The sequence below is a fragment of the Pocillopora verrucosa genome, chromosome 9 (assembly GCF_036669915.1).
Source record: "Pocillopora verrucosa isolate sample1 chromosome 9, ASM3666991v2, whole genome shotgun sequence".
Classification (NCBI taxonomy): domain Eukaryota; kingdom Metazoa; phylum Cnidaria; class Anthozoa; order Scleractinia; family Pocilloporidae; genus Pocillopora; species Pocillopora verrucosa.
In genome coordinates this window covers 4,235,809-4,256,864 of record NC_089320.1, presented here as the reverse complement: position 1 = coordinate 4,256,864, position 21,056 = coordinate 4,235,809, and the positions used below count along the sequence as shown (strand labels likewise).

The 21,056-nt window shown below is 39.5% G+C and overlaps 1 protein-coding gene, 1 long non-coding RNA gene and 2 pseudogenes across 2 annotated transcripts in view; 3 read left to right on the top strand and 1 right to left on the bottom strand.

Annotated features, from left to right (window-relative positions):
* The window catches only part of LOC131786192 (uncharacterized), a 164,809-nt gene that overhangs the window by 35,179 nt on the left and 108,574 nt on the right, over positions 1-21,056 (top strand). The gene's annotated exons all lie outside the window — the stretch shown is intronic.
* LOC131786188 (uncharacterized) overlaps positions 1-21,056 on the bottom strand; it is a 71,295-nt gene that overhangs the window by 42,592 nt on the left and 7,647 nt on the right. The gene's annotated exons all lie outside the window — the stretch shown is intronic.
* Positions 2,379-6,191, top strand: LOC136283395 (nucleotide-binding oligomerization domain-containing protein 1-like; annotated as a pseudogene).
* LOC136283277 (uncharacterized) lies at positions 15,037-19,160 on the top strand (annotated as a pseudogene).

Below are 21,056 nucleotides of genomic sequence, written 5' to 3'. Positions count from 1 at the left end.
TAATTCTCTGTATTCTTGTGACCTCAATGTTTGATTCAGGTGTGATATTATAAGGAGAAATTAGATCCCAGTCACTTTCAGGTTGGGGTATTGGGGTTTTCGGTTTTGCGGTTTTGGCTATTTTTAAGATTGGTTTTTCGGTCTTTGTGCCAGAAAACTTCGGTTTTTACTATTTGGGTCCCGTTTCTCTTCGATCTGAGCGGAAAATATGCGTCTCCACTGATCTCGAATAGCCGCAAAAAGCTCTGTATGCTCCACTTGTCACCACTGCATCGGATCGATCAGCGTTTTGATCACTAGGATGTGGAAATTTAAGGCTCTTGTGCATGCGATTTTCGGTTTTGATCTAATTTTTTTGCGGTTGTGTTTTTAGTGATTGCGGTTGCTAATAGACCCCGATGCCCTCCTTCCTCAGCGGTTTAACAGGTTTAAGGGTGTGCATGAATTACGATTCTTGTCAACTTTTAACGATGCCATCCAAATATTTTGATTTCGATCCATTGTCAACTTGTCTCCTAGTCTGACAAGCAAATCAAAAGGTCCGCTTCAGGTTTCATTTATTCTCCTCTTTCGAAGAAGCCAAAATCAAACTCAAAGGAAGCGAAGATAGAAACTTTTGAAGTTGTAGTTGACACAAACAAAGTATTTTGGAGACTTCAGAGAAAAACAAGGTGCCAAGTAGAAAAAAAAGCACTTCCAAAACTGTTTTGTTTTGTTTTCCATTTCAAACTGTGGTAATGTGGTTTGTTTATGACACCAAATGCTTAGCTCTATTAATTATGAATGCAGACAAAACTTGGTATCTAATACTTTTATTTCGATTGTTTTAATTTGAAAACAAATTTCCCGGAAAACATACTCCACTTATCACATTCTTATCAGAAACAAACCTAAATAAAACTTCAAGGATTGTCAACTGTCCATATCATTTTACAATTTATCATCTTTCAGGCTCTAGCGCAGCTCCCCAAGCTCCGACCATTTTGGTCGCCATTGCGAGACAACATTTGGCGATTGAAATTTCGACAAAAGTCGCCAATTGGCAACAAACAGATATAAAACAAAGAGGAGGACATGTTGAAAATTTACCCAACGAAAAAGGAAAAGGAATCTTTCGATTTCTTTACATTGATTTAAATCAGTCAAATGTAAACTTAGCAGCATCATAACGTTAAAACGGTTAGATTTAAGTCGTTAAAATTTCCAACAGTGGCGCGTTATCGCAAAAAAGAAAATCTTGAAGTTGCAAGGATATCGATCGAGGAATTTCTGACACAGTCCCTAAAAATTGTATAATAACATTAGCCTAATAATAGCGATTGTCAAGTCACGCACACTATTTCCATCCTTTAGTCAACAATTGTGAAATTGGTTCAACCTAAGCGAGGAGACCGAAGAGGAAGTGTTGGTTTTTGAGCGCTTTCAATTCAGTCAGTAGGTGTTTCGGAAAACTCTTTCCAGCTACCTTAAACTAAAAAGACTTTAAGGAAAATGCTGTTTTTATCAAAATAATTAATCGATGCGCGTAAATATTCCAACCAAACAAACAAATAAAGGACGGGGTACTCTGCATCAATGTAAATCTCTAAAAAGCAGTACAATAGAGAACCTTTAACGCTGGAAATGATCCGTGGTTTCATTTTCGTACGGGAATGTCTCCTATGTCTTCACTTTTGTATCACAGTTGGCAGTCGCACAAGTCAATCGGAAAAAACGATCGAAACAGTCGAACAACCAAGGCGTGTTTAGAGGCGCTCGTAATTAGTTAGAAAATTACTTTGGCTTTGGTAGAGGGGGAAGGTGAAGGAGATTGTGCAGCGACGAGTCACATCTTTTCTGGTTACACTACTAAGCGTCCAATTTGCGTCAGAAAGCAAAAGCCTTCACCATACTTGTGATTGTCTTTTTAAAGCCTCTATAAAAATAGTTTTGGATTAATGACACTTGTAGCACGTGTCCATTTCAGTTTCCGAAAGAAGTCTAGAAATGCGTGCAGTAACAAAAACGGCGAAAATTCGTCAAAATCGTTAAATCCGCCAAGCTGATTTCGCTCTGACGAATTTAACTACAATTCGTCAAAATCGTCAAATCCATGAACAACCACTCGGTTTGACAAAGTTTCGTCAAATCTGCCATTTCGGTCACCGCGTGCATTTCTGCACTTAAGTAGAGATATGTTTAGGGAGTTTCCTCTCTCCGTTTCCCATATCAGCTTCCTGAGTGATCGAGAAAAGATGACAGGTGAAAACAAACCATTGCATAGCTGACAGCTGTAACTTTGTCAAGAATTAAAATTGTAGCTCTTCCCATAATGAAACTGTGAATTCTGTAGCAATGACTGACCGGAAGTCACCATACTTTCATTATTTCAACTTACGACATAATGCGATTTTCATCAGATCGAAAACAGTGAGAATACAAACGCTAACAATGGATAATCTCAAGGAATTGCTTAAACCAAAAACGTTTAACACAGTTAGCCATGCCGCTGTCGTTGTTTGGATCCTGATCGGTGTAATCTTTCTTGGCATTTTTGCAGACGCAGAAAACAGCGAATCCAGGTATGATTTCCGCTGTGACGTGGCGAAGAGTAGAAACATCGACCTTGTCCGTGGAAGATGTTTCGAGTTATACGAGAAGCAGTATAACAAACACGATGTTCCTATCTATGCCTTCGTGATCATGAATTTCTTCCTCATCGGAACTGTCTGTGTTATTTACTCCCAAATAGCGAGCGCTACAGTTGATCAACTGTCGCGAAGCGCTCGTAACAGTGATCTCGAGGGGCAGTTGCGCGACCAAAGAAACGCACTTTCTGGGAAAAAGCTGTTTATCGCTTACTGCTGTCAACTTTTCGCAAGGATTTTTTTAAAAGTTCTCTTCATGGTTCTACAAAGTCAGTTTCTTTATCCTCTGGGCTTTCCCCCCAACTTTCCTTGTTATCTAACCTCTGGAGGGAGTCAGCCAAGGAATTCTACTGGCGTCTGGTACGAGTGTCATAATCAACGAGCAACTAAGAAAAACTCCTGGATGCGCGCTGTTCTTGTCGTGAACGGAATTTTTCTCTTTGGCATTCTGTTAGAAACTGTTCATATTTTGCTACGAGCGTGGAAAGAGGATAGTTTCATGGAAAATTCCAAGTTTCTAGAGGCTCACCTGAATCCCTCCCATGCCAGCTCGCAAAATGCTAAAATTGTCACGAGACCTGAACCTCCGCAGCAAGAAGAAAGAACAGAGCAAGACACGAACGTTCCACAAGAACAACACCAGGTAGAGGAAATTAAAGACCATGAAACGAACATCCCACATCTGCCAAGCAAGCCTCAAGAAGAAAGAACAGAGCAAGAAACGAACGTCCCACAAGAACAACACCAGGTAGAGGAACCTAAAGACCATGAAACGAACATCCCACATCTGTCAAGCAAGTCTCATCAAATCCGAAAACCACCGCTTCAGGAATTCATCGAGAATACAAAGAAAATTATTAAAGAAGAGACAAATCAACCTCCCCAACTCCGGTCGCCTTTTTCAAGTACTCCCGGTGAAGGACGCCCAGCTAAACATTTGACTCTGGATCAGATTTACACAAACCTTGTCGTTGTTCCAGACATGGCTAATTATGACTTTACTGGAGACAGACGGCAGAAACTCGAAGTCTACACCAGATCGGGTGGGGAAAACACAACACCAAAAGGGCCGCATGACATTCTTAACCACGAAAACAAAAACGTTTTGATTATTGGTCGTCCCGGAATCGGAAAGACACTTTGCTGTAGCAAACTCCTCAGAGACTGGGCATTTAACAAAGTATTCCATGAATCATCTGATGATAAAATCCATTTCGATGCTGCTTTCTTCATCAAATTCAGAGCATTCAACGCGGCAACCGACCTTAGCCTCCGGGAACTGCTCACATCGTCAGAACCCCCAAAGAGTTCTCCTGATTTTCGACGGAATCGATGAATTTAAACATAAGTCAAAGATCGGCGAGGAAAACTTCGAGCCTCAATTTAAAAACCGCGCAGACGAGAAGATGCCCTTGTATGCTCTATACGAGAAACTCGCGACTGGGAAACTTCTCAACGGAGCTGCCGTTTTGACAACCACAAGACCTACAGCTTTGTCATGCATCGAGCGTGTTAATTTCGACAAAGTCTTCGAGATCCTCGGCTTCTCATCTGAACAAGTCGAAGAGTACGTAACCAAATTTGCTGAGGAGGACAAGCATGCGGGCAAAACAATATGGCGACACATCGGCGGCAACAGGAACATTCTCTCTCTATGCTACATTCCTGCGAGTTGCTTCATCATTTGCTCAACTCTCTTTCAAATGACGAAGTTCTACGGTTCTAAAAGTCTAAGTCTACCAACGAAATTAACAGATATTTACAAGAAAGCAGTGAAAATATTTTACTTAAGACACAACGAAGAATTCCGCGGCAAGAATTTCACTCGCGAAGATTTTGAATCAGATAATTTGCCCCCTAACATGGAAAAGAAATTCGAGAAACTTGAAAAAATGGCATTTGAAGGAATTAAAGAAGGAAGGCTGGTCTTCGGGGGAAACGAAGTACGCGGATTGGAAGGCAGCGCTCTTTTTCACCGCTTACCCGACCGTGAAACTACCCCGCTAAAACGTGAACAACAATTCTGTTTCATTCATTTAACAATGCAAGAGTTTTTCGCTGCGAGGCACCTAGCAAACATGGATGAAACAGAACTGAGGAACTTTGTTTCTACGAACATCGCGGACGGCAAATGGCAGCTGGTTTTTCAGTTTCTAGCAGGACTAATGAACGAGAAAGAAAACCTACCGAGCGAAATCATCACAGACCTTCTTCCTGTGGAAACTGAAGAGGAAGAAAGCGAGTTGTACAACGAAGAGTGGACAGAGGATATGGAGCCAACGAAAGTAACTTGTTGCCGACTAGAGACAAAAACATTTAGCAGTGACATTATTTAAATGCATTAACGAAAGTAGTGAGATGGAGGAATAGTTCTACAACAAATTAACTTTAATTTTGTAAAGTTTAATCGTTGTCAACTCACACCTGTTGATTGTGCTTCAGTAGTTACTGTAATTAAGAATGTTCAACAAATTTCACATTTAGATTTGACCCACAATAACTTTGGTCCATTAGGTTGTTTTGAAATTTGTAAGTTGTTAAAATGTAGTAAATCTCAACTGAGCTGGTTAAACCTCACATGGAATCAATTGACAGACGAAGGAGCAAAGTATTTAGCTGAAGCCATCAACAACAACAACTGTCAGCTACGCATGTTAAACCTCTACGGAAATAACATCTCAGACATTGGAGCACAGCACTTGGCTGAAGCCATCAACAACAACAACTGTCAGCTACGCACGTTAGAACTCTCAGCAAATAACATCTCAGACATTGGAGCACAGCACTTGGCTAAAGCCATCAACAACAACAACTGTCAGCTACGCATGTTAGACCTCCTAAAAATAACATCTCAGACATTGGAGCACAGCACTTGGCTGAAGCCATCAACAACAAAACTGTCAGCTACGCACGTTAGAACTCACAAGAATAACATCTCAGACATTGGAGCACAGCACTTGGCTGAAGCCATCAACACAACAACAACTGTCAGCTACGCACGTTACCTCTCAGAAATAACATCTCACACATTGGAGCACAGCACTTGGCTGAAGCCATCAACAACAACAACTGTCAGCTACGCACGTTAAACCTCAGCTACGCACGTTAAACAGAAATAACATCTCAGACATTGGAGCACAGCACTTGGCTGAAGCCATCAACAACAACAACTGTCAGCTACGCACGTTAGACCTCACAGAAATAAAATCTCAGACATGAGCACAGCACTTGGCTGAAGCCATCAACAACAACAACTGTCAGCTACGCACGTTAGACCTCACAGGAAATAAAATCTCAGACATTGGAGCACAGCACTTGGCTGAAGCCATCAACAACAACAACTGTCAGCTACGCACGTTAAACCTCGCATCACTCAATAAATAACATCTCAGACATTGGAGCACAGCACTTGGCTGAAGCCATCAACAACAACAACTGTCAGCTACGCACGTTAACCTCACAGCAAATAACATCACAGAAGCAGGTAAACAACACGCAGAGAATTTACTTAGCAATAGTCAGTCTAACTGTCGCCTTATTATCTAACATCGCCAATTCACAAATAATTGCTTAATCTGGAAAAAAAAGTTAAATAATCACTTACAATTCAAAATGTGAGGCAACCAGCTCAGTGACAATTACAACACAACCACTAAAATCGTGAATGAACGAAAGAAAACAAAGTTTGTGAAGCGCTCAGAGCAGAGAGATTATTTGAACCGGATCGAAATGAAGAAAAATGAACCAATGAACATGTTTATTGAGAACAAAGGATGTCAAAGTGTCTTTTTTTTTTGTAAACGAACCAATTAACATTGAAGTTAAAACACAAAACTTACTGCATAGAAAACAAACAAACTCGGACCTCTCAGGAAACTTTATCATTTTATGATTGGTTTATTTCGATCTTAAATTTACTGTTGCTTCTGTATGATTTGACCACTTTGTCTGTCATAAGAAATAGTTTTCTGTTTAGTTTATTGAAGTTCTTTTAGAGATTATAGGCGGATCAGATGAGTAAATACGATACAGATCGCTTCCTAGGGTTTCTTTTTTTTTTTTTTGTTTGTTTTTTTTTTTTTCGATCAAAGCGATCCGGTTCGAGTAGTTTCATACTGTCTGCTGATGAAATTGTAAACAAATTGTAAATAAGGAAACCCATTACTTTTCAAAGACAAAAGACTTTATTGTAGGTTAGTGGTGTGAGACATTTATTTACGTTACACAATTTTTTTAAGGTGTATGCAGTAGCTTTAAATATTGGAGTGTTTTTGCACATATTTTTTGCCTGTTACTATTATCATGATAAATTGAAAAACTCTGACAGTTGAGATTTCACTGACTAGTATTTGTAGATAAAAGCAGAACTCCTAAGTTTATCAGATGATTGTTGAATAAATCATGTAAGCAGATTTATCTTTGTGTTGCTGTCAATTCGGCCCCTATGGTTAGACATATCAGACAGAGTAAAGAGCTTTACAATAAGTTTCGAAACAAAAAAAATAATTGGACAAAGGAAGGCAATGAGGGTGGGGTGGGGGAAGGGGGGGTTGGTAAAGCCTTCTCAATATCACAGGAAACTATAAATAATTTATCTGAGAAACATGATCAGCTCAAATAGAGGCTTTTTTCCAGTAGTGCCTTCTCTTTAGCAGAGAGAGCACCCTTCTTAAAATCAACTATTGCCCTACCTTAGGTTGAAATACAAAATATTCCAACCCTATTTTAAACCTAGACCAAAATTCCAACCCTGTCTTAAACCAGCAATAAAACATCTTTAAAAAATTAAATGAAAATAGCTTATTACCTCAAATAAATGCCCAACCAGATATTGAAAATTCTGGTCCAAATTTTCATCATACACAATCATGTTTAGTTTTTCATAATATGCATGTTTAGTTTGGAGAATTCGGTATTGGATCAACTAATAATCCCCTTCCCTAGCTGATATTTTCTCGAATCCCATCACTTGTCTGCTTGATATTGTATTGATATTGTAAGGAGAAATTCTGTCTTGGTCACTCATGGGAGTGAAGGCTTAAAGGGTTAACACACAATGAAAAATTGCTTGACCCTATTTTTAATCAAGTTTCTTTCACAAGTTAACAAATATTCAATACCCTATTTACATGAAACACGTGAATCTGTCAGCTACTAACAATTTTAATCTTTAGTATTCAAAACATTTATAACCATAATGCTTTCTGTTCTCTGAAGCTTATAACCCATTAACTTCCAAGGACTGATTGCTACTTCCCCCTTCAGCTGCCATACATTTCATTGTAAATTAATTACAAGAATTTGAGGTTAGATCAAGATAAAAACTTGAAGGTATTCTCATTACCTTATGGATACAACAAGGAGAAGCTACATGTTAATCACTTCAGGGAAGTAAAGGATTAAGACATGCTCATCTGCAATTATTGTTAAGAGTTCTGTGTCTCAATATAAACAAATTGGGCTTTAACTTGGGGTAGAAGAGCACAGAACATGTCATCACATGGAATGTGCTGCACATCAAATTCATCACCTTAGAGGAAAATGTGTTAAAATATGTGATATGTCAATTAGCTTACTCACAAGCATTTTAACTTGGTACATCTAGAAATATACAAATTAGTTTTTAACTTACATTTATCTCAGTAGTCTGGAAATGTGGAATTCTGGAAATATACCAATAATTCCTTAGCTTAGTTGGATGTATCTTAAGTTGGTAGTCTGGAAATGTGAAAATCTGGAAATAGTACAAGGATATGGTTTTAACTTTGGTTCTAAAAACATTCAATTTTCTTTGTAGCCCACTGTGCTTTAACCAATCAGAGTGTCACAGTATTGTCCCTCATGCCAATCACATCATGAAATTAGGGTACTGTCATATGTTGCAATGGAATCAAACTAACATTGATAAACACCAAGAATAGCATTAACAAAGAATTATGAACTCATCTACCCAGTGTCATAGTTAATTTTCTAAGAACTTCATTGCTATTAGGAGGTTAGAAAGGTGATCAGGGAATTTTTTTCTACCATTTAGAAGTTAAAACATGTTTCGTGTAACACTCCTTCACTTACGCATAGCATGCCTATGTTTAAGTATGTCCTTGTCAGTAACTAATATCAACAGTGAAAGAGTATTTTGGACAAAAATAAGGGGTGTTTCAGCTCAGGGACAGTACTTGAAGTTTTACCAAGTGAATAATTTTGCCTTTCACTATCCCTACAATTTAATGGGAGGCCCATCCAACAAATTAAGACCTAAAACACAACTATCATATACTCATGGCTAACAAAGATAAATGCTATAAAAGTGACTTCCTGACTATGGTATTCTGTATTTCCTTTCTTCACATTTTCAATTTTTTTTTCTCATTTTTTATTCTTCTTTGGTATTTTTCTTTAAGGAAACAAAAATCTTAAACCACTACCTATGGTTAAAATCAAGCAGAGGGTAAAATGGTATGCTAAATATTTAACTATCATAACAACACTCCTTAGTATGACACACTGTGCCACAATTGGAATCATCATTTGCATGAATGTACTTCTGACACTATGGGGCACTATGGTAAGACTAAACTCTTAAAGATTCCCTGCCTTTCTGTAGACATACCACCAAGCATATCTATTTCCCAGAGAAAACTGGAAAACTGAAATACTCCTAAACTCCACCAACTTGGGGAGGAAGTTGGTTAGGAAGAGGAACAGGGGGCTGGTTTCACTTTGGTATTCACAGGTGACTCATAATTCTCAAAAAACTGTTGTCTCACAATGTCATTGGGAAATCATGAAAAAGAATAATTTACAGGCCTGTTAACAGCTTCATCATCTGAAAATTAGCCTAATGCTCTTTGAAAAGTATAAAGCTACTAACTACAGGGGAAGCAGAACTGGGAGCAGCAGAAGCTGAGGGAAACGTGGGGGGGGGGGGGGGGTGGTGGGTCAACAATTACACATTCAAACAAAACTATCATTCAAATGGAATAAATTATCACGTTCAACACGTTCAATCACTTACTTACTTAAAACGCAAGATCACAAAATTTGTCGCAAGGTTTCAACTATCCTGAGCCATCCTCTCAGAGCCTACTTCCCTGAGACCAAGATCACAAGGTATAATTTGAGAAATAAATCCCCTGTCATGCCCGCTATTCGCACAAAAAATTTTAAGAATACATTTTTTAATAGAATTGTTTTTTTTAAGTACAATGTAGCTTTGTAAAAGTGTACTTCCTGTATTAGACTTTTGTATTTGTTTCCACGTATATACTTATCTTATTTAGATACACCTAAAGCTTATTTACATCCTTTTTTTAATGTAACATAAGATATGTAATTTTATCTTTTGAACAATAAAGACACAAAAGACACAAAAAAGAAAGCAAACTGGATAAGTGGTTCGTTTTTCACAAATGCAAACAGTTTTGGGGCTAATATACTTAAAAGGCTATACAATTTCTATTCTAATCATACAACCCACGATTTTGTTCTTTTAAAGTGCTAAATTGAATAGCAATGCAGCTGTTAACTGTAAAAATTTAAGCACCCACTGTCAATTTTCCTGTAGATTTGCAGAATTTATATGGTGTATTTTCATGTAGGGAGATCTGAGCCTGGATGGGGGAAGGAAGCATGCAGACCAGTTTGGTGGCCTGAAGAAGTTGAGCTCACAAAGCAGCCAGCGACTGTCACAATTTTTCCATTTAAAAATCTTTATTCAATAACGCAACAGCTACTACATGACAACATGGGCGAAATCAAAAATGGCGGGTCCGATACCACGTTTTTTCCCACAGGTCCGATGGGAGCGCGTGGTATGACGTAATATGACATCCCCCTTTCTACCGATGTAATAATAATAATAACACAAAAAAAAAAATGGAACTTATCATATCTCCAGAACATTACAATACTGGTTGAAAGGATATCCCTCCTGTGCTTATACTTATAAGTCTATTCTTTAGTGTCTCTACTGTTATAGATCCAGCCTTTGTGCAGGTGTCACAGTCCTCCCAGATCTGGTCACATATCCTCCAGCTATGTCTGAGGGTCCCTGGGGGATGTTGTTCAGTGGCACTGTTTCGCCAGATCCTGGTCTGAGGGGCTGCACCGTTTTTGTGCGATGTCTGTGTGTGACTGACTGGGGCAAGACTAGTTCTGCTGAGGTATCTCAGAACCTTGGTATACTGGGGTTTCCACCCGCTGGCATTGTGTTCCCCTCACTGCAGTTGTGTCTGGTTTCAGTTGGGCCCGTGTTCTTCGATAGGTGGTACCTGTACTGCTGGATCTGATGATGTAAGATCTTGGCTGTTTGGCTGTTTGGCGGGTTTTACAATAATGCCAGGTTCCCAGGTTTGTGAGTGGTGGTTGTACGTGCGGATGGGTTGGTCAGCTTCGAATGGCTTTTTGGGTGGTCCTGAATGCTGGTTGTAATAGTGGGCTTGTTTCTCCTGACGGGCTATGAGCTTACTTTTCATGACCTCATGGTGAGAGTGGTTGAGGAGGACTCTATGGCATGGGTAATCTAGTTTTAAATTTTTCTATTGGTGAGCAGTTCTGCTGGGGATTTCAGCTGGTGATCCAAGGGAGTGGCCCGTATGATAGGAGAGCAAGGTACGGGTCCTCTTTATTTTCATCGCACTTTTGGAGAATGTTTTCCACGGTCTGGACCATTCGCTCAGCAAACCCGTTGGATTGGGGGTATAGGGGGGAGCTAGTAATGTGTTTTCTACCCCGTAGACGTTCATAAAATGCTTGAATTCTGCCGAACTGTACTGCGGTCCGTTGTCGGTCGTCAACTGCGTAGGGATGCCGTGTTCTGCAAAGATGCTCTTCAGATGGTTGATAACTGCAGATGACGTGGTGCTTGTTAGTCTCCTGATGACTGACACAGATCTGCTGTATTGATCTGTCAACAGGAGGTATTGCTGCCCTCTAAATTCGAACAAGTCCGAACTGAGTCTTTCCCATGGTCGGTGTGGCGGTTCTGGCTGTAGTATTGGCTCTTTCCTTGCTTTATTTTGGTATTTCTGGCAGGGTTCGCACTGGTTAACTTGTTGATGATTTCCTTTGTAATTCCAGGCCAGAAAACGGATGTACGTGCTCGTAAAAGGCATTTCTCTTGCCCTAGGTGGCCTTGGTGTATGATGTTCAGGATTTCAGGTCTGAGAGTAGGAGGTATCACGATGCGGTCTCCTTTTAGTACTAAGCCGTCCTCGATGGTCAGCTCTTCTCTGAAATTCCAATAGCCATGTAGCAGTTGGGGGCACTCTTCTCTTTTCTGTGGCCATCCTTCAAAGACCATTTCTTTTAAACAGAGACAACACAGGATCCCCTCCCTGTTTCGTCACGGATCAGTTGTAGCTTTGTTGGAGTTGCAGGGAGATGTTGTGTGACGTGGTGGACAATATCTCTGAAAGTTGACTGCTGCTAGGGGTAGGCTGGGGGCTGACTCTTGAGAGAGCGTCGGCTATTGGTACATCAGGACCTTTTACGTAGTTGACCGTAACGTCGTATTTCAGGGCTCTCATCAAGAACCTCTGTAATCTAGGTGGGCAACTGGACAGTCGCTTCTTGAAAATCGCCTCAAGAGGTTTATGGTCAGTGTTTACTGTACAGTGCTTCCCAAAAATGTAGTAGTTAAATCTCTCTAGGCCCCATACTACACCAAGTGTTTCTCTCTCAATGTTGCTGTAGTTTTTTTCTGTGTCTGTAAGTGCTTTGGAGGCATAGCATACAGGTTGCCCCTGCTGCAAAAGGACGGCGCCTACTCCTTTCTGGGAAGCGTCAGTTTGAATGACAGACTCGATGTTTGGGTCAAAGTATCTGAGGACTCCCATTGATGTGATTTCCTGTTTGACTTGGTTGAATGAGTCGTCGTGTTCAGGTCCCCATACATATGCGGTGTCCTTCTTGTAAGTTCTCGCAGTGTTGCTGTGAGGCTAGCCAATCGCCCTGAGTATCTTGTAAGGTAGTTTACGAGGCCTAAGAAGCTTTGGAGGTCTTTGCGGTTCTCAGGTGGGGTCATCTTCTGGATTGCAGATCTTACTGTCATCTGGTTTGATTCCATCCTGGGTCCATTTGTGGCCGAAAAAAAGCTGACTTCCTGACATTTGAGCTGTACTTTGTCTTTGTTGAATTTGATTCCCCTTTCCCTGGATCTGATCATGAGGTTTACCATGTTCGCATCGTGCTCTTCCTCTGTAGCTCCGTATATGAATGTATCGTGCAATGCCGGTGACTCCTTTCAGGCCCTCCAGTGCTGAATCTAAGTGTTTCTGGAACACATCTTGTGATACAATAAGGCCAAAGGGGAGCCGGGTGAAACGGTATCTCCCGAACGGGGTGTTGAAAGTAGTCAGGTAGGAGCTGGCTTCGTCTAATGGTACATGCCAGTAGCCCTTTTTGGCATCAACTACACTAAGAATTTGGCACCACTAAGCTGTGTGACTACCTCATCAATTGTTTTGGTGTAGTAGTGTTCGCGTTTTATTGCCTTATTTAGGTCACGTGGATCGAGGCAGACTCTGATTTTGGTGACTTCTCCTTTGCCGTTGGTTGTTTCAGAGAGGGCGATGCTTAACCCAGTCTGTGGGGTTCGCTTACGGGTATGAGCACTCCAAGTTCTACCATGGTGTTGATTTCCTTTCTAAACATGTCTCGAAGGTGTACTGGTACGGTACGTGGTGCGTGGATGACAGGTTCAGCATTGGAGTCTAGGGTGATGTGATAAGGTTTCATATTGAAGGTTCCCAGGCCTTCAAAGCAGTCTCCGAAGTTGTTGAAGAAGGTTATCCTGTCCAGTGGGGGGTATGTTTCAGTGTCTAGACGGCTAGGGTATCTGCTGGTCCTTTGGTGCGTTTTGCATGGTCTGTGTTCTTTAAGGCGGGTCTCTTTGTCTTCTTTGGAGGTTTCTAGGCTGCAATTAAATTTTACTAGCTCAAGTTCCTCGCAGGTTTTACAGCCAAGCATTGTAGGTCCTGGTACGTCAGTAACATTGAAAACGACTTCTTTAATGCTGCCATTTTGATGGACGTATAGTGGACAGGTTCCAAGGGTCTTGATGGCGTGGCCTCCATACGCAGTAATCCTGTGGTGTGTTGGGCCAAGGGGTATCTGCTGGGAACTGCGGTTGAGTCTGTCATAGTCGTCTTTGGAGATGACATTAACTTCTGCACCAGTGTCGACCTTGCAGATAATAGGTATCAGGTGTGTATCATGGGGGTCTACCGTGACTTGTATTTCAGTCATGACTTTGGTGCGTTGTTTTTTTTCTTTTTGTTCAATGCTTGCGATCATTGAGGTACTGGGGCTGTCTCGGGCTTCTAGTGTTCCCAGGAAGACTTTGTCGTAGCTTGTGCATTCACTTGTTACACCATCAGGTTGTTCTTTTTGTAAGGTCATCACATCTGACCTTGTTTTAGACTTGCAAACTTTGCTAAAATGACCGCGTTTGTTGCAGTTGAAGCATTCTACTCCAGTGGCTGGGCACTGCTGGTCTTTGGTGTGTGGTGTGTCTCCACATCTGTAGCACTGTCTTAGGTTGTTGTCACGTCGTCTGTTTCCTCTACCACTGGTGTACCTTTGGTGGGGCTGGTTTCTGGGCTTGTTTCCTCTGCTGATTGCATTGACTTCCCCTTCTTCTTGCTTTGGGTTTGTAGTGTCACTCATTGCTTTTAATTGCATCTGGGTAGCCTCATCAGTTCGTGCAATTTCTTTTGCCCTTGCAAAGGTTAATTCATTACCGCGGGCAATGCATTTTCGTCTGACCTCTTCCGAATCGGTGCCGAAAACTAATGTGTCACGCATGAGTTCGTCATGTAAGTCAGGTGGGTAACCTGAGCTCTGTATGAGTAGCCTTGCTTCAGTCAGGAAGGTGGCTAGGGGACGATTATTCTGTTTCAGACCTCGTAGATAATATCTGTTCAAGATTTTTTGCTTGTGGTTTAACATGGTCTTCGAATCTTTTCCAGTATTCTTTCAGGTCTTTTTGTTGGTCTTCGGTTAGCGACCAAGTGTTAAATAAGTCTATTCCGTAATCGCCTGACCATACAGCACATATTTGCATTTTTGAGTGCCGTCTCGAGCTTTTAACGGTCCCATCAAGTAGCAGTTCACACTTTTGGCGGAATCTCTTGAATCTAGTTAATAAATCTGGGCCAGGGGTCCAGTCCATTTTTGGTACTTCAAACCCAACCAAGTCGCTCATTTTTGGCTAAATTGCACGATAAGACAGGACTTTGTAGTAAACACTGTAAAATCGTACGTACCGGTTTTGGTTGTTCTAGCGGTGAGAATTCCTCTATTGGTGTAAATCTATCCCACTTCCGACATCCATGTCACAATTTTTCCATTTAAACTCTTTATTCAATAACGCAACAGCTACTACATGACAACATGGGCGAAATCAAAAATGGCGGGTCCGATACCACGTTTTTTCCCACAGTCCGATGGGAGCGCGTGGTATGACGTAATATGACAGCGACCACATCTGGACGATTTAATTTCATAATATTTTTACACAAATTGGAATCAAACAACAGCACCCTCAAGAGGTTGACATCACAGTAAATGGTTCTGCTCACAGTCCTGTGATTCCCATTCCTGTATCATCGACACCAGCTTCTGCTTTTATTTTGATCTTCCCTCATCTGCCCCTGAAGTTTTTGCAAGCCCCATTTCCCTCCTGCTCCTTCATCAACAAATGCTGTCACCACTTCCATTTTCTGATCTTCCCTTTGCAACTCCTGAGGTTCAACCTTCCAGCTCTTGTATTTTAGGACATTGTTGAGAGAAATTGGGAGTGGGGCAGTTTACTGTGGTAATACGTGGCAATCTGTACTGCAAACCTGCAGTGAACTGAATCAGATCCAAACATCAAAGATGCTGCATATTCTAGGAAAACTGAATGAAGACGTAAGCTTCCTGTTATTAATTGAACTCCATCTTTTTGTTCATTACTTTTTGTGCATGTATGTGTCGCAAACAAATAAACAACATTACTATTTCATTTATTTATTTCACAATTTAATCTTGTCTAGGATGCAAGTATTTTGTTTTGAATTTACCATTCCTGAACATTCTCTATGTCATTTCATCAGCAGCAAGAATGCCAGCTTAAGTTTTAATACCAGTTGTTTAGCTAGAACAATCATCATCATCATCATCATATTATTGTTATTTATCATTTTTTTCATTGATAAATTTTATTGTACTGGTTGTTATTAACTTCATATGCTATTGCTTTTAGAGATTTTCCAGCTATGTAGACCAGTCCATTTATTAACTTGGTCTGGAGCCCATCTACCCAAGTGGGGATGGAAACTGCTTTTATAATTCACTATCCATACTCATGTCTGGGCATGAAAGTGACAGTGAATTTTTTAGACTGGGTGCAGCAATGTATGGTCTCGCTCACTCATATAACCACATTGTTGATGCAGTAAAAACAATCAGTTATTTTTTGTTATGTTTGCTAAGCTTATTAGTGTACAATTTTAACATCCTTGTTTTATGTTTTAAGTGAACTTTAACAGAGGTCAACCTCTGGATCTCTTTTTCAAAGCAGAGACTGAGGCATAATAAATCAATCTTAAATTAATCTTTTAAAATTCATTTATTAGTTCTTTCTTTAGTTGCTTGTTTATGTGGTTGCTTGTTATACAGAAATATTTTAATCCAGCTGTTAGAGAAATTTGCTACTTTTTGCATGATATTCTCAGATTACTTAGCAAGCAATATATAAGGTTGTGATTTTTTTCTTTATCCTGTAAACACTAAGTGCCATTCATGTCAATTCATTTATTTTCATCAACTTCATTTGTTTCATTGACTTCTTGCAAAATCCAAAATCCTTTGATCACTTTTGATAATTACACAATGATTTTTTGTGCACATGGTTTTCAATCATATTTGACAACTATCCAATAAACTAATATTTGTAGTAGCTGGATAGATAGCTTTATTAAAAATCCCATGGCAGCCTAATAAGGCTGAATTGCATGATTATTTACAATACAATACTGGCTAAAATTGTAGGAATAGTAGTCATCTCAGTGTCGTGTTAACCGTTCCTGTAGTTACTTATAACCCTCCCTTAGAAGTAACTAAACTGCATTTCGAAAAAACTATATTCCATTTGCAATATAACTTTAAAAGGAGTTACTTTGTGCTTCTGTCATATTTCTTTTTACAGAATGCGTGGTATTTTACTGTTAGAGGCGATACTTTGCAGTGGGCAGCCAGTGTGAGCCTTTCACCAAATGAGGTTCAGGAATTTAAAGACAAATCCATTCAGGAAATTGTTGCAAAAAGTGTCCAAAGCCAAGTCTTTAATGCCCTAAAGAATTTTACTGATATTGGTAACTAACTTGAGACTTGTTCGTTTTAAGGACTGGCTCACATTCTTTTGAATCAATTCCACATCTTCATCATCTTATTACAACCAGTTATCAGCTCGTTTCTCCAGGCAATTTGGCATTACAATACTGACATCCGCAGTTTTTTTTTTTTAGAACTCTTGCAGGTAACCTCTGCTGCCCGGCTTTTTGAAGAAACCAATACAACAGCACTGTGAACTGTCTGGGGCTGTATGGTACAACACAAAACAAAGTCCTCCTTGTTGCTTCCAGCCAGACCGGGAAGAGGCGCCTTTTTACATCATCTGGCTGCCACTTACAGGACAAGGAAACACCTTCAACCATATATGCCCCCTTCTGCCATGGAAGTGTGTTGCATTAGATGCTTTCTTGTGTGTGTTTTGGCGAGGATATAACACCCAACATTCAAGTCGCAATGAGATGGTGCAGTGCCTTACCTGCTTTGAGTGGTACCACTGCGTTTGTTTTTGGGCATTTCTCTCGAAGAGGCCAACGAATTCCACGATAGTGGATTGTGGCTGCACGTTGCCCCACCCATATCGGAGCCACGACATGTGAGTGTACAGTGGAATCCCTACTTTTCAAACCTCTTGATAACTCGAACCCTTGAAATGCTGTTTTCCCTTCTCTCAGTCGAACACTGTAACTTTACCCCGATTCCTAAAGCTACCTTATTATTTTGAACAAAGTTTTGTTTATGTTTGAATGTGGGAAAAAATCTTGATTCCACAGTACTTTCTCTGCTGCTTTTTTTGTTTTGGCTCGTTTATAATGTTTTTAAACGTAGCGTACTGTTCATTTTATCTATTATATTTTGTAGATCGGTGTACTCAAACCAAGGTAGCATTCTGCGGTTTCTAACGAAGGCGTATTTGAAGGTTTGTACGTTAAAGATACACTTATTATAAGGATTTTATCAAATCTAACTTACGGGTTAAAGTTTACATTGCTTCCTTTCCTTTTCAGACATCAACAACAGAACTCCTAATTAACAAAAGTATACATTAAGGCTAGCATTGAACACCGAACATCGTCTTTTGTCGCACCGAGACTTGGTGAGGTTGGTAACAACTGGACCCCTCGGAGGACACGCGGTAATTTCATTTGTAGATTTAAAAATATCTAAACAAAAAGAATTTCGATACTTGAATCGCTTGTAGGACATCGACGATTACTGATTGTGTACAGGAACAAGTTGCTTTGCGACGTAATTTCGTTTTTTTTCAGTGTTCTTTAAAAGATGATTGTTTAAATGCCATTATTCCGCATAACGCAAAAATAATGCTCGCACGGCCTTAGTTTAGTTTAGTTTCGCGATTTTCGGCTCTCATGGTACACAACATGCAGGGTGTTTAAAACTAACAAAAAAGTAAAGCGACCTTTTCGTTTTTTTTATCTATCTAGTGCCTATTGACATTATGATCCCTTCGTTTTCAAACAAACAGGCCGAGCGTATGACAGCAGTTGCAATGCCTATCATTGCTTCACTTACGAAAGACCTTTCCCTACTGACCCGGCTCTTTATGGATGTGATGCTACCAGAAGTTGTATTTGAAATTGTTTCTAGAACGGCACGGGCTTATGGTTTAGTATCTGAAGACTTATCATATTTTAATCTTTCAATTATATACCGCGACTTTTCCAGCTTAAAAAAGGGAGTTTTTGATGACAAGCCTTATCCGTGACGGTCACCTCCAAACTTGCCCAGTGTTTTACATGTAACTTTTTGGGTTAACAGGGTATGCTATATTTCCAGAGGGTGTACACTGCAAACCGTTTTTATTTAGGAAGTTATTTTAAACCACAACTGTCTAAAAAGTTCATGCTTTTTTCTTCTTATCTTTCAGAGCATAATCAAGTTCATCATGGAAAAAGAGGATCTCAATTATTTTAGAGCTTCAATTTTCTTTCAAAATAGTCTTGTTTCGGCAGCAACTTCATAGATAGTTTTAGGCTCACTTTGCCAAACATAATTGTCGGTTTTATTACATCATCATGACACACCACATATCAAATTGTGGTCAGCAATACATTGGCGAAAGTTTTGATCCAGGTGCTTCAGGAAATTGAATCCAGTCCGCTCTTAACTTCGCGTATTTTATCGTGTATTTTCTTATGTTTGATACAAAGTGCGGTGGTTTAGTTATATATTGAAAACCCTTAATACAGGAATAAATTTCAAGAAAATAATACAGTTGTTGGTGGTTATACGTCTTAAGTTATTTAAAATGAAATAATATTAGGTGCTATGCCAGGTCACTTCTCTAAACCAACGAGAAAAATTCCCCATCTTCAAACTTCCGATACGATGTACCTCTTCTATGCAGCCTTGAAGAAATGTAAAATGGTTTCCGTGTTTACATAGCCTGATGTAAACACGCGGGAGGTTGGAGAACACGAGATAAGCGTAGGAAACCACGACGCGAAGTTTACATCAGGCTATGTAAACACGGAAACCATTTTACATTTCTTTTATAAAATAACTAATGAAAGAGGAACGAAAACCGTGTTTACATACGCTCATGTAAAATGGTTTTATGGCCAATCAGAGCGCGCGTACTATTTGAATTATTTTATGTTTCCTTAATGCGGTAAATCTATCCATCATAACAATTTGCACCAAAACTGGAAGGGTATTTAAACGAAACCGCAACACAATAAAGGCCCAACTCATTTGATAAGTATGTTAAATTACTCGGAATAAACCGGATAATGACGTTACGCAAACGAAACAGTCGAAACTTTGTCCGACTTAAAAAAATCATTTATATTGTAATAAACAGCCTTGTAGTCAGTCAAGTGTTACTAATCATGATCAAGATAAGAAAGGGAAACAAAAAAAGAAAAGAAACTATTTTCTATCATTTAGTCTTGTTAATATATATATTTAAGCAAGCCTAAAAGCGGAACTCCACAGTTATGTATTGTTTACTGCACTTAAGAAGATTTTTTTTTCCATTCTGGTAAATAAGCGGCTAAAATATTAAAAGTACAGTTTATAGCGGATCAACGGTGTTGAATTAAAATCGCCTACGGTTAAACTAAATACTTTCATGACACAGCAAAATCTGCTCACGGCAGCTCAAATGATCTTGAGACGCAATGAGATAAATTCCTGGTAAAATAAAATGAACTCAAGATGTCCAAAATTAGCTCACGGCCACAACAATAAACAACAAACACGGAAAAATCAAAGCAAAACAGAGAGTAGAAACCATTCTTGAAACTATAAGAAATCAAATCATTTCTACGCGGCGCGAGAAAATGCCGAAATGTGAAAATAAACAAAAACAAGAGAACAATTACTTATGAGATGAAGCCTCAAATTCCCAACTAACGGTCGCCAAATGAAACAAATTTAAAAGAAACTTAAAAATGATTAATTTTCATTCAAGATGCAGACAAGAAAGGTATTGAAAAGGGCGGAGATGTTCGAAATAAAACAAGACAGGCCGTTTTGCATTGGCCGGCCTGTTCAAATTAATTTAAATACACACTGTATTACCAGCCTAATAACCAAAGATGTTAATAAATAGGTACTAAAAGAAACTTAAATAAAAGTCAATTTTCATTCAAGATAAAGCCTGAAATGTACCGACAAACTTGAGAAAATTCGTTACCCTGCGGCCGCCGATCTGTTCAAATTAGTCGAATTAATTATTCATCCGCTAAGGCGAAAGCTGATTTTCAACCAACGGCTTCGGCAGGCACTTGACGCTAAAACTAGCTAAAACTGTAAAACCACCAGAAACTGTTTTATTTTAATCACCGCGTTCTTTTCTATTACTCATTCCCGTTATTAACGGTTTCAGTTAATTAAAATTGTATAACCTCAAAAAACTGTTTTATTTTAGTGTAGATACTAAAGAGCAACAGTTACGTTCATTCTAAGCTCATCTGAGTGTGTTTGCAGTCGTTAACGAGCGAAAACCGTTTGGTTGTGGCCACTATGACTTTTGTTTTGTTTTTTTTTTCTTTCTTTTATTCATCCGCTTACCCTAACTTCCCAATCTTCGGCAATGCCGCATTACTGCTTGACGAGCTTATGTGTAAT